Raw genomic sequence first — 13,302 nt, forward strand, 5'->3', positions numbered from 1 at the left:
TTCTTGGCCTTGACAAAGGGGCTGGACTGAATGAAAAGCTGAAGAATTGAATAAATGAGAACCACTATTCAAAAAAACTATTCTATCTTCTAGGCTAGAGGCTAGATTTCCAAGAAGCAATTTCAGCTTCCTTTCACTTCTATGTATTTTGAGTGCAATTGCTATTGGTTTTTACAATATGTGCTAATACATAGAGATATAGGTTATTACTGAATGCAGAAACCCTCTGTGGAGACTCTTCTCCTCTATAAACTTACATTGGTGCCTGTAACTCCATTGATGTTCACCTGAAGGTGTGGTGTTGAGTGCAACACACCAACTCCCCCTGGTGGCCAAGGCTTTTTGGATTCTAGAATCCAGACACGTTTTTCTTTGAAACTGTGGCCCATAAAATTGTTAGCTAAGGATGTGGATCTCTTCTTTCATGAAAGATTCGATACGCATCGAGCTGCATGGGCTCCGATATGATCCCGGAACGATACGTTTTAGTTTGAAACGATTCTGTGCGTTTCGGTTTGATTAGGGGAACAAAATGATGTGATGCGATTCGATGCACTAAAATGTATTGCATGAACACATTTCTATTTAAATATCTGCTGCTGAAGGGAGCTCAGGGACTGGGCCTCTCTGATCTGGATCTGTCTGCGGTTACTTCTCTACGCTGAGTGGCCCCGTGTGTGTGTGTGTGTGTGTGAGAGACCATGTCAAAGGTGTGTGTATAGGCAGTTGAGCCCAGACTGAGCATCTACCACCCCACTATCAGATTAGGGGTGGTGGAAATGTATGCTTTTTGTCCCCCCCAACTTTTTATCTGAAATGACATCACCCACTGATTAACTTGTCATTTTTACAGATTCAACATGTTTTGAGCTAGTACTATGTCAATATTTATATTTAGAAATTAGCATGGTATTTAGCCAATTAATATTATGCAGCTTTGGATTTTACCCTGTCTTGAAAGTGAATGGTTTAGACAGGGTTCGTCAACTAGGTTAGGCCTTGTGCCAATTTTTGTTTCTGAGCTAAGTCTGCGGGCCAGAACATAATTTGTATATAATATTAGCACAATTAATTGGCCTACACTACGAATTGAACAACATTTTTAACACATCTGATTAGTACATAATAAATTCAGTGACAATAACATAATAATTTTGATCTGATTACGCTCATAAAATCACCATGACCCTCTTCATTTATTTTAGTCTTTCTCTGTGGGTTGATTGGTGGGGGAAAACAGGTATACGGAGCCTATTGTAGACTACACTACTTTTTCTAACGTCAACATTTGTTCAGAACAATTAGCTTGGTCGCAAGAGAATATGTCGCTCTCAAAAAGTATCAAAAGAAAGGTGGATAGTGAAAATGGAAGTTTCAGGGAAGAATGTAAGGAGATATGCGTTCATCTTACCGTATTTTCCCAATGCCAAGCAGTGTGTCTTATTTTGCAATGAAATAATTAAATCTCAGACGTCATTATAAATCTAAGCATGGAACTTTCAAAGTGGCCTTCCCGCCCCAGACAGAGGCCAGACGCAGAAACATTGAAGCCTTAACTGTAAGCTACACACACTGCATTTTTGGCGGACATATTTTGTCACTTAAACAGGTTAAATCTGTAGTTACAAGGAAGAGGGAAAACTGTCATGGACATGGTGGGAAAAACTTGTAGCCTTCCGGACTTGTCATCCGGAAGGCTACTGCACTTCAGCACACTGAAGAAACTACAGGCAGTGGGACCAGGCCGCATTATAGTCACAGAGGTGATGGAAGACTTCAGCACACTGAAGAAACGACAGGCAGTGGGACCAGGCCGCAGTATGGTCACAGAGGTGATGGAAGACTTCAGCACACTGAAGAAACGACAGGCAGTGGGACCAGGCAGCAGTATAGTCACAGAGGTGATGGAAGACTTCAGCACACTGAAGAAACGACAGGCAGTGGGACCAGGCAGCAGTATAGTCACAGAGGTGATGGAAGACTTCAGCACACTGAAGAAACGACAGGCAGTGGGACCAGGCAGCAGTATAGTCACAGAGGTGATGGAAGCTTTCATCAAGCAGCCGAGGGACAACTTCTCCACCAGATTTGAAGACTACAGCATGCCCGAAGATATTGCATTTGTACTTGATCCTCTCACAGTCCGCCCAGGTGGACAATACTCCTCCCTTGCTAAGAAAACGATAGCCTCTCTGGATGAGGCCGCAATTCAAACTGAGCTGAATTAATTCCAGACATCGAGCCAAATCAGGGATGCGCTCAGGAACGCCGAGTCCTTGTGTGCGTTTTGGGTGGCATGCTCAGAGGAATACAGCACAATAAAGATACTCGCGTTTTATGTGCTAACAATGCTTGGATCGACTTGCACCTGTATTAGTCCTCATTTTCTTCTATGTACGCAATATAACCTCACGCAATATAGACTCACGACAAGAACCGGCTTTCACATAAGTCAATTGAGGTCAAAATCACATCCATCTCACCTGACATCCACATTTAAGCAACAACAACAACAAAAATGATTGTGAAAGATGCTGTAAAGCCTCAGTTTAAGCCTACCTCAGCCAGTTAAGTTATTTTATATAGGCATAGGCCCGGGAAGAAATAGACTCCAATTAAAGCACTCTTGTTGTTTTGTAAAGTCAAATTAAAATGAAGATTATTGTTGAAATCAATTACTCGTTGTTGTTTTGTTTTTCTCCATATGTTGCTGTGCAACACTTGCATAACATGTTAGCTATATTATCAGCACCAGGCACTGTTCACGTCCTATTGATCACTGCGGTTGTAGCTTTACGTTTCAGCAGCACAACAAAATGTTCCCGCAGCCTGCTTTTAGTTGATTGTCTCATGCATTCTCTCTCCGCATGAATTAGGTTAAAATGTAACTTTTGCATTATTTAGATATTGTAACTTCCTTCTTGGTACATTGCATTTGGGAGTTTTTGCATCTCAGGTCTGAGATTTTAAAATAATGTATATCATTTTTTTTAATGAAAGAAATATTCAGAATTTATTTGGGAGTGCCAGTTGGGGAACCCTGGTTTAGACCGTTTGGAATTTAAGCTCAGACCAATGAATACGAAATGATTGCTGTCCTTTATGAAATGACCCTGTTCATGTAAAAATGACCAAATACACTGACACTTTAAAGCAAAACTATTTCTTATGAGGAACCTGAACAATCTAAATCAAATCTGAATGATTGAAAACACCAATCAGCAGTCGGATCTGAGTTGCTGCTTCCACAGGCTACACAACTCCGGTAAAACACAATTGTCTGCAGTGCATTTGGTAACAATAACCCAACAATCTACAATGGTTGTCACTCAACTAATACAGCACAGTGTGCACAGTTGTTAGCTGACAGTCATATGCACTTACATGCATAAAAGTTTGGTAGGCTACTGAACTGAAGGAGAGGACGCAACAGTTCAGTCGCAACAAAGAAATCATTTTTGGAATACAACAATATGAGTAAAAAACATCCATTAGTGAAGGCGACTCTTAACATTTGAATCGGTTTTCTGACCGATGCATGCTTAAATTGGATCGGTTTGTGCTGCACTCATATCTTACGCATCAGTACCCGGTTCAAATGTTTATTGGTCGTTACATCCCTATTGTTAACCATCATTTTCCGTATCAGTAAAATAATCCTCTGAGAATGTTGCGTGTAATAACCGGTATTGCTTCGCAAATATGTCAACTAATAATTTGCTGTAGTTTGCTTCAGGTTCAAGAATGTCCAAAGCTTTGTTACAGAATGTTTCTGCATTAAAAGACGCACTGAGGTGTGTTTTAAGTTGACGGAAGCTGTGATGACCTCCCCATTCATGTTGGTCACGGCCACACTATGGCTTAACTGTTGACATCACTGAAATGAAAAGCTGCCGTTTGGAGGCCACACAGGTGACAACTGAAAACTTGTAAAGATAAGATGGTTCATTGTACAGCTTTTTCTCCTATTGAAGTGAGATGTAATAAGCAATTTGGTAAATGCTTTTGTGAAGGGGCTTGTACAGGATAAATTTCCTTGGAATTTTCAAGTAAATATTTCTTTATTCTGCCTTTCCTGCACTTGCCATGACTGTTTCATGATTCTGCCCCTTCACAAAAGTGGTTGTGTAGCCTAGCCATGCGTTTCCCAAACTGTACAGACCAAGCCAATTCCACCTTACCCCAGCCAGCTGAGCCACCCTCAACCAGGCCACCACATTCTCCTCAACCTCCCCCCCCCCCACATCCTCCCGCTTGCCCCGTGTTCATGCCTAAGCTTAGGCTGGTCCACCACAGTCAGTCAGGCAGGCTGTAGTGATGTGGGAGTGATGCTCCAGTTCCCCGCCTCTGCCGCATGACCGCACTCATTAGTGGCATTAGGCGCTTGAGCGACGCTCCCCGGCTGGGTTCCCTGAAGAACGAGAGCAGCTGTGTGGGGTCCGGCCACTGAGCCCCCCACAGTCCCCTCAGCTCACTGTGCCCTCTGTCCCATGCTGCATGTCTCAGCACCTCTGGGAAGGGCCTGTGGGGCATGCTTGTGGGAGCCAGGGTCCAACAACGAGTCCGAAGTGCTGGAGATCAACAGCTGCAGCGCATTCCCAGGGACGAACAGTCTCAATGACTGGACACACACACACATTCTTTCAATTGACAAGCATTTCACTATACCCGCAATAACATCTGCTAAACACGTGTATGTGACAAATCCATTTTGATTTGAATTGTATAGATTGTGTGAATAGGTACATCATGTTTTTGTTGTTGTTGTTGGTATATGAGTTTGTGTTGGGCTTTTTCTCTTCCTGTGTCTTAGAAATCACAGAATGGTGCTGTAGCCTCCGGTATTATTCCCCCAGCTTCAAGGGCACTGCGGTTTGAACATACCACTATCCAATTAGATTCTCTATTCCTCCTCTCACTCCAGCCTTGACAAAGCGTACAGGACTACACAGAACTGAAATTCCATCTTGTTCCCTCGTAAATGACGAGGTTGAGATTGTGATGGCAGAGTTTGCCATTCCTTTTCATGAAACATGGTGTGCTCTCTAGATAACTTCCTGTCAACCAGTGGAATAGACAACTTGCACGAGGCACAGTTACACATCGATGTCGCTGATCCTTTTGTTTTTTTTATCAGTCCCTTTGAGTCTGTGGGGGTGGCAGGGGTCCAGTGTTGAGGGGTCACAGAGTGTGAACAATGCTGGGCACCAACAGCCAATATCCCGTCCCTTTTAACTCTACGTTACCTGTCACCGTGCTTCCCACCTGATTGTTTCACACCGGCTGGCGAAACAGGGACAGAAAAAGGGCGGCCATTTTTGCGGCGAAAATGAACTGCTGCTGTCAGATGGGGAGCTGGTAAATTGCATTTCTGCTTGAAGGCCAGGTTTTTAGGCAAAGTCTGTTGTTGTATTCTCTTTTTACCATAGACCCCAGGCACAAAAGAGCCCCAGCAAGAATTTTTCTGAATCCATAATAGTTTTGTACAACAACAGCTCAGGGAAGAAAGAAAATCTATTAACCGTACTCTCTCACCAACAAGGCCTTCAGCTCAAGTACCAGAGTCCCACTAAAAGGAGACTTGACCTCAGGGAGCTAGTCTTCGGCTTGTAACACAGCTGGGGTGTCTTTGTGGAGGAAATTAAAATGTTTCTTTTGAAAAGGCATCAGAGCTTGGCGCTCGCTGCGTTTTGCCCATTATTTTCTGGTATTGATTTTCATCCATCCAAGTGAGTAATTTTCCCCCCTCTTTGATATTAGTGTACTTGCAGCAACAAGGACACGCACAGAATTGTACGGAATCTACTACTAATCTACTATTAAACTATTACATTTTTCTTCCACCTCTCATACTCATATACCAAAACCAATGGCTATATGTTTAATAGATTGCTTGCGCTTTTTGAGCTGGTATTTTTTTAATTACATTTTTAAGACCAGCACACAATCTCATAACGTCTCTATGACCACAATATTTCAGTATTTAATGCTCAATCGAATTTTTAGAAGTGTAAGAACCATAGCTTGATATCCAAGGCTGATGACACAGAAATGTTTCTTCAAAACTAAATGAGAGAACCCATGTCAACTTTGTTAAAGGGGCAGTTCAGACAACATGATTTTAATGTTTTCTTGATATTTCTCCACTATAAGGTTGAAATAATTTTTACAATTTCAGAGTTATGATAATGCCATTTTACTAGTGTAAGAGCTTTTTGTATTTGAATTTAAGCATGTTTAGGTGGGATGGAGTTTTTGGGTCACCGCATGACATCACAATCTGATTGTATTATTCTGACCAATAACCAGTCCCGATTTATTTGCATAGTGTATTCTCCTACTTCGAAGGGGTAAGCGGGGTAGGCTCTAGACTAGAAATATTGAAATTTGTATCAACACAACCACATCAGATCAGATTGAGCATTTCAATGGCAAAAGGAGGCTCAAGGAAATAAAAATATATATATATATTGAGTTATTTTAATGAAATAAACACCCACTGAAAATGAAAATGACTGCATAGGGGCTTTAATATGGCTGCTCCCACCTTAATCACCTTATTCTACTGTTGTTTCAGCGAAAACTTTACCTTTCTAGTTGCTGGTGTTATGCATTTTTTGTATTTAGAAAGATGCTAGCCACAGTGGAACAGAATGCTGTACCTGGTGAAAGTAAACATTTTTGTTTTCTCTCTCTCTCGACAAATAAACACATTTGTGCTATAGAAAAATTTCCCTCCTAAAAGAGACCATCTTGTGCAATGCATTCCATTTATACAATGGAGCTAGACACTCTTTCTCTTTTTGACATTTTGGTTTTGTGTGTTCAGCCTTTTTTTCATCTAGGACCTTCAACTGTGAGAAAACAATGTATTTGTTGTGTCCATTTAAATGGCATCTCTCAAAGGATACAACTCAACTCTTACCATGTGACATGTTGGATAACCCTCTAAACCCTTTAGCGTTACAGCTGGCTAGATGTTCTATTCTTGGGGGCCCTGGTCAGCCCATAAGACACTTGTTTAAATCCAGGGTTCCTGTTCTACATGTGATATAGTGTTGGTCTACAGTCAGTCAGTGGGTAATATCCATAAGAGAGAAACTTTTACCCTGGTGGTCCCTTTTTATTAAGATAATCAAGGGTGCTTCTGTAGTTTTTTCCCACCACTGCACACTAATGTAGGCAAGCAATGTGGCCAGCAACTGCTTGGAAAGTGTGTATATTTGCGTGTGTGTTTGCGAGCCCATGGCAGTGGGCTCTTTTGGCCTCAGATGGCAAGAAAGCAGGCTTTTCATGCCCTGCAGTCGCAACAAATTAATAAGACATTTGGTGTTGCCCAGCCTTCCCCTTGACTGCCTGTTCTCTGCTGCATGACGAGAGCTGTCCTTGGCTCTCCACTACGGTCCCATTCTAAATGGTGAAATTAATCAAACAAGCCTCTTGATAAATGCTCTATTCAAGTATCTGCTTCAATGTTTTAATGTGATGACAACGCTTCATAGGCTTTTGAGGAAGTATGTCAAACGAGAGGTCAAGTAGCGTTTAGCTTGTCTTTTGATACGTTTTGGATATCCATTTTAGCTTTAGCCTAGCCCTATACTGTGGCTGGTGTATTCAAGTTTTCAACCATAGTTGTTACATTAGTCTGCTCAAGAACAATAGCGACTGTAGTGATATATTTTATATTTATATGTCAACATCCCAAATATGTTTCATTCACCGCATCAATCTAGTGATTTCTTGTGAATTCAATTTATTATAAAAAAGTAGTTTGTGGTGGAATGGCGGTACATTTGATCATATGAATAACCTCTATCGTCTTGTCAGATTTTAAAATGTTTTTTTTTGTGAACAATTGTTTTTAGTAGATCACAAAGGCAATACAATAAAAATAATAAAAAATAATTTGCCTCCTTTTTAACCCAACCCTCCCAAATCCCTAACAATGCATACTAGAACAAATGTTTAACTCCCAACATAAAAATGTCCTGAAAATAAGCCAACTATTTCCTTATATGAAGGTCATGTGGTGGTAACCAGCGCTGAACACGTTTTTTGGCACCAGTCAGCCAAGCCTTGCGCTGTTTGTCATTCAGCTGCATACCTGATCTGTCATTAACAGAGAGATTGACTCGAGGGGCACGGTTTTATCAATCGTGTAAGAGTACTGTCCTCCAGAACTCATCAGAACAATCCCATATCATATGTTTATATGTGTCAAGTTCATTGAGGGAACATGGGTCACAGTTTGGACTTGGAGACGGTTTCGCATGAAATCTTACAAGTGGTGACCTATGAGCTTCAAATGAATTAACTGATGGTGTGGGTTCTTTTGAGTTAAATACACTGCTCAAAAAATAAAGGGAACACTTAAACAACAAAATGAAACTCCAAGTCAATCGCACTTCTGTGAAATCAAACTGTCCACTTAGGAAGCAACACTGATTGACAATAAATTTCACATGCTGTTGTGCAAATGGAATAGACAACAGGTGGAAATTATAGGCAATTAGCAAGACACCCCCAATAAAGCAGTGGTTCTGCAGGTGGTGACCACAGACCACTTCTCAGTTCCTATGCTTCCTGGCTGATGTTTTGGTCACTTTTGAATGCTGGCGGTGCTTTCACTCTAGTGGTAGCATGAGACGTAGTCTACAACCCACACAAGTGGCTCATGACCTCCAGTAGGCCACAAATGTGCATGTGTCTGCTCAAACGGTCAGAAACAGACTCCATGAGGGTGGTATGAGGGCCCGACGTCCACAGGTGGGGGTTGTGCTTACAGCCCAACACCGTGCAGGACGTTTGGCATTTGCCAGAGAACACCAAGATTGGCAAATCCGCCACTGGCGCCCTGTGCACTTCACAGATGAAAGCAGGTTCACACTGAGCACATCTGACAGAGTCTGGAGACGCCGTGGAGAACGTTCTGCTGCCTGCAACATCCTCCAGCACGACCGGTTTGGCGGTGGGTCAGTCATGGTGTGGGGTGGCATTTCTTTGGGGGGCCGCACAGCCCTCCATGTGCTGGCCAGAGGTAGCCAGAGGTACCCCTTGTGAGACCATATGCTGGTGCGGTTGGCCCTGGGTTCCTTCTAATGCAAGACAATGCTAGACCTCATGTGGCTGGAGTGTGTCAGCAGTTCCTGCAAGAGGAAGGCATTGATGCTATGGACTGGCCCACCTGTTCCCCAGACCTGAATCCAATTAAGCACATCTGGGACATCATGTCTTGCTCCATCCACCAATGCCACGTTGCACCACAGACTGTCCAGGAGTTGGCCAATGCTTTAGTCCAGGTCTGGGAGGAGATCCCTCAGGAGACCATCCGCCACCTCATCAGGAGCATGCCCAGGCGTTGTAGGGGGGTCATACAGGCACGTGGAGGCCACACACACTACTGAGCTTCATTTTGATCTGTTTTAAGAGCATTACATCAAAGTTGGATCAGCCTGTAGTGTGGTTTTCCACTTTAATTTTGAGTGTGACTCCAAATCCAGACCTCCATGGGTTGATAAATTTGATTTCCATTGATCATTTTTGTGTGATTTTGTTGTCAGCACATTCAACTATGTAAAGAAAAAAGTATTTAATAAGAATATTTCATTCATTCAGATCTAGGATGTGTTATTTTAGTGTTCCCTTTATTAATTTTTTTAGCAGTGTATATTCTCCCAGACATTCTCCCAAACAATAGCCTCATCATCAATAGTCATATCCTTTGTCCACGCTTTAACAGTTGAAAGATCTTTCTGCTTTAGTAATTGAAGATGAGAGTAAATAACTGACACAACCTCAGTTTTACCATTCCCATCCAATCACAGGGTTCCTTCCCAAACGCGTACCCCATGGGATCCCATAGGTGCTGACCCTAGTCTAAAGATGAAGAAAGAACGATGACCCTGGCAAACTGAAAACTAAGGAGACCCTCTAAGTTAAATACATGTATTTCCTCTAGATTATTGACCCATTTTGCAGCCCAGACTTTTGACTCAAATGCTTTATTACCTGAAGTAACAGCCTGGTTATGCCACAGAGGGGTATGGAGATGCCTCTTCCAGTTACACCTATTCACTTCTCAACCCACCCCAAATTATATTTAGTATTAGACATAATGGAACCATAGAATAACATGCATTTCTTAATAGTTCTACCAGAAAATAACACGTATTGTAATCTAATAGGAAAAATGAGTTCCTCCTCAAAAGCTCTCCAAGAGACAGATGTAGACTGATCTAACCATGAGTAGGCGTATCTGGAAGGACTGGTGGTAAATATAAACATTTTGGTAATGCAAGTCTCCAAAGATACGGTTTGAGGTACCGGATCTTTGGATGTTTTCCATTCCAAAGGTATTTACGTACAAGTTTATCAATCCTTAACCAATAACCTAGTGTTGGAAAGAGTGGAATCGTCATTGTTACGGAAATTAATACGTGGCAACACTCATCTTTATGGAAGCAACCCTTGTTGGTAAGGAAGCAGGCAACTTCTCCCAAATGTTTCGATCTCGTTCAACCTCTTTGTAAATGTTCTCATAATTAAACTTCACCAAACCATGCAGAGATGTTTTGTATATTAAAGATGCACTATGCAGAAATGGGCATTTCTTGGTTGCTAAAATTCTAATAGTTCACCTAGTTTCAGTTTGTGACAAACAAGCAAGTATAGTGTAGAGGATCATTGTATCATCTAAACCACTGTGAAATATATTTTCCACTAACCAAAAAATTGCATTTTCAGTTGTTTGAAGGTGGTGTACAAAACTGAAAGTAAAAGATGCAAAAACAAAACTTAAGAATGGCAAGTATAGAAATAGCGCACATAGAACATATCTATAACACACATTTCTATGTGAATTTGGTCGGGTCGCACAAAAAGTTTTAACAGGGTTTATTGAGTGAAGTGAAACTTTATTGGCTGCTTCATTGAGTGACATTTAATGCTGACTTATATCCTGACACCAATCTTCAAATGTGGATAATAAAGATGAGACTGAATTCTCAATATCTATCATATCTAAGAGGATGTCATACGTGTTTAGAGATATGAGAGGATAATTGAATCGCTATAGGAGAAGCAATTACCTTCTGCCACAAATGCGGCTCTAGAGAGAGAATGAATGTCGAGGATAAACCATCCCCTTGTCTACATCCACAAAAAAATATTGATTGTATGTCATTTGTAGACACCATGGCAGAAAGTTTAGCATAACCGCATCGATAAAATGCTTTCCCAAACCAAATTTCCTTAAGACCGCCCACAATACTGCCATTTGAGCCTGTCAGAAGCCTTTTCGGCATCTAGTGACAGCACACATCGCACAGTGTGTCCAACTGTTGTTTCATGTATGCCTGCATTAAATTATGGACTTAGATTTGCGCTGTTGAATTATTGCGATTAGTACTCCACAAATTCAGATATAAATGAAACCTCAGTCTCAATATGAATGCAACATTCAGGCTTGCCTGCTTTCTGGTCCAATTCCTTTCAAGTTCTTGGAGATACGTTTTTTTTTCATAAAGAAAGCAAACAATAGCCGTTTTTCTTTCTCGCTTGTGTGAAAAAGAGCTTTGAGTCGAGGAGGGAGTCAGCAGGAGGGGGGAAGGCAGGCATTGGGATCGTTTAGTCTGCCCTGGGGACAAGCTCCACAGTGTCACTGCTGCCCATATTCGGTGGCTGAGCAAGGAGGGCCAGGTGGTGGTGCCGAGCGCGGCACAGTCAAGCGTGGACGCAGCGCATGCTGACATTTGCCTTCCCGACTGCTGCAGGGGGAGGAAAAATCTGCTTTTCCATATGCTTCTGCTCGTTGCCCCCCCCTCCGCACACCCTTCCCGGGCAGATGGCTCCCTGAACATTGTTTACCTTGAGTGGCGGTCCTAGATGAAGTGTGTCCATAGGCATTCCCATTCCGCCCAGTTTTCCCGCCTCTCCTTAGCCAAGGAGCCGGTCGGAATGCTCACGCACGCGCACACACACACACACTTGTATAAACAGGTACATTATCACAAAGCTACAAACCCATCTCGTCACATTTTCCCCATCGCATACAGATTCCAGAAAAAACGTATCGTATTTCTCTGACTCGTTCTCTTTCTACCAGGAACTACCCTGTACACACTTGTTTGCAATGTGTTGTGTAGTGTGGACATATGGGCCCCTCCCTGATGGCTGTTTAGTTCCAGACAGACAGGCCTCCAGATGTTTCCAGTGTGGCGGCTGGACGGACAGATGCTTTTGGCTGGACTGGGGTGGACCAACACTCCATTGAATGGTCCCAAGGCGTAACCCCGCCCGCTTGGTCACAGAGACCATCATAGTGCCAGGCAAAGAACATCCATCTGCCATAAATCAGAGTAATTATCATCAATATTTGATGTTTGACATTCTCAGTCGATGTTTTAGCAGGATCACTAACTGATTCTGTCGCAGTAGAGTAGATCTAGCAGGGAGGGTTGGGGGGAGACCATCTACATCCTCAGCCTGCCATAGTTACACACTTGTCCTGATCTCTGTTGTGGGTTTACAAACTGGGTCATACTCTATGGTAGTGAGTATTGATATTTGACTCAAAGTATCCATTTGTAAAATACATTTATACTTTGTAGCGGTAGCTAGCGCTAGTCGTCTGTACCTGCGCCTAAATGTTTCATCCTATAGCTTGTTCTCCATCTTTTTAAAGTGACCCAACATGTTTTCAGTACTTACGCTGAGTGTGCGTTAAAAGTGTTCAGGTTCCACTCTGCTATGTGTCTGAACATCAGACGGCCAGGTCACTCTTGTCAAGGTCCTCGACGACTCATTGCGAGCTCACAGAACAGGGCTCCGGGCAGCCGAGCGGAAATGGAGGAAAACTCGCCTCCCTGCGGACCTGACATCCTTTCACTCCCTCCTCTCTACATTTTCCTCTTCTCTCTCTGCTGCTAAAGCCACTTTCTACCACTCTAAATTCCAAGCATCTGCCTCTAACCCTAGGAAGCTCTTTGCAACCTTCTCCTCCCTCCTGAATCCTCCTCCCCTCCCCCTCCTCCCTCTCTGCAGATGACGTCAACCATTTTGAAAAGAAGGTCGACGACATCCATCCTCGTTTGCTAAGTCAAACGACACCGCTGGTTCTGCTCACACTGCCCTACCCTGTGCTCTGACCTCTTTCTCCCCTCTCTCTCCAGATGAAATCTCGCGTCTTGTGACGGCCGGCCGCCCTACAACCTGCCCGCTTGACCCTATCCCCTCCTCTCTTCTCCAGACCATTTCCGGAGACCTCCTCCCCTACCTCACCTCGCTCATCAACTCATCCCTGAC

General features: G+C 42.8%; 1 protein-coding gene across 1 annotated transcript in view; it reads left to right on the forward strand.

Moving 5' to 3' along the window:
* Positions 1–13,302, forward strand: part of LOC115106503 (ubiquitin carboxyl-terminal hydrolase 45-like) — a 49,465-nt gene that overhangs the window by 3,202 nt on the left and 32,961 nt on the right. The window lies entirely within an intron of this gene.

The sequence above is a fragment of the Oncorhynchus nerka genome, linkage group LG3 (assembly GCF_034236695.1).
Source record: "Oncorhynchus nerka isolate Pitt River linkage group LG3, Oner_Uvic_2.0, whole genome shotgun sequence".
Taxonomy (NCBI): Eukaryota; Metazoa; Chordata; class Actinopteri; order Salmoniformes; family Salmonidae; genus Oncorhynchus; species Oncorhynchus nerka.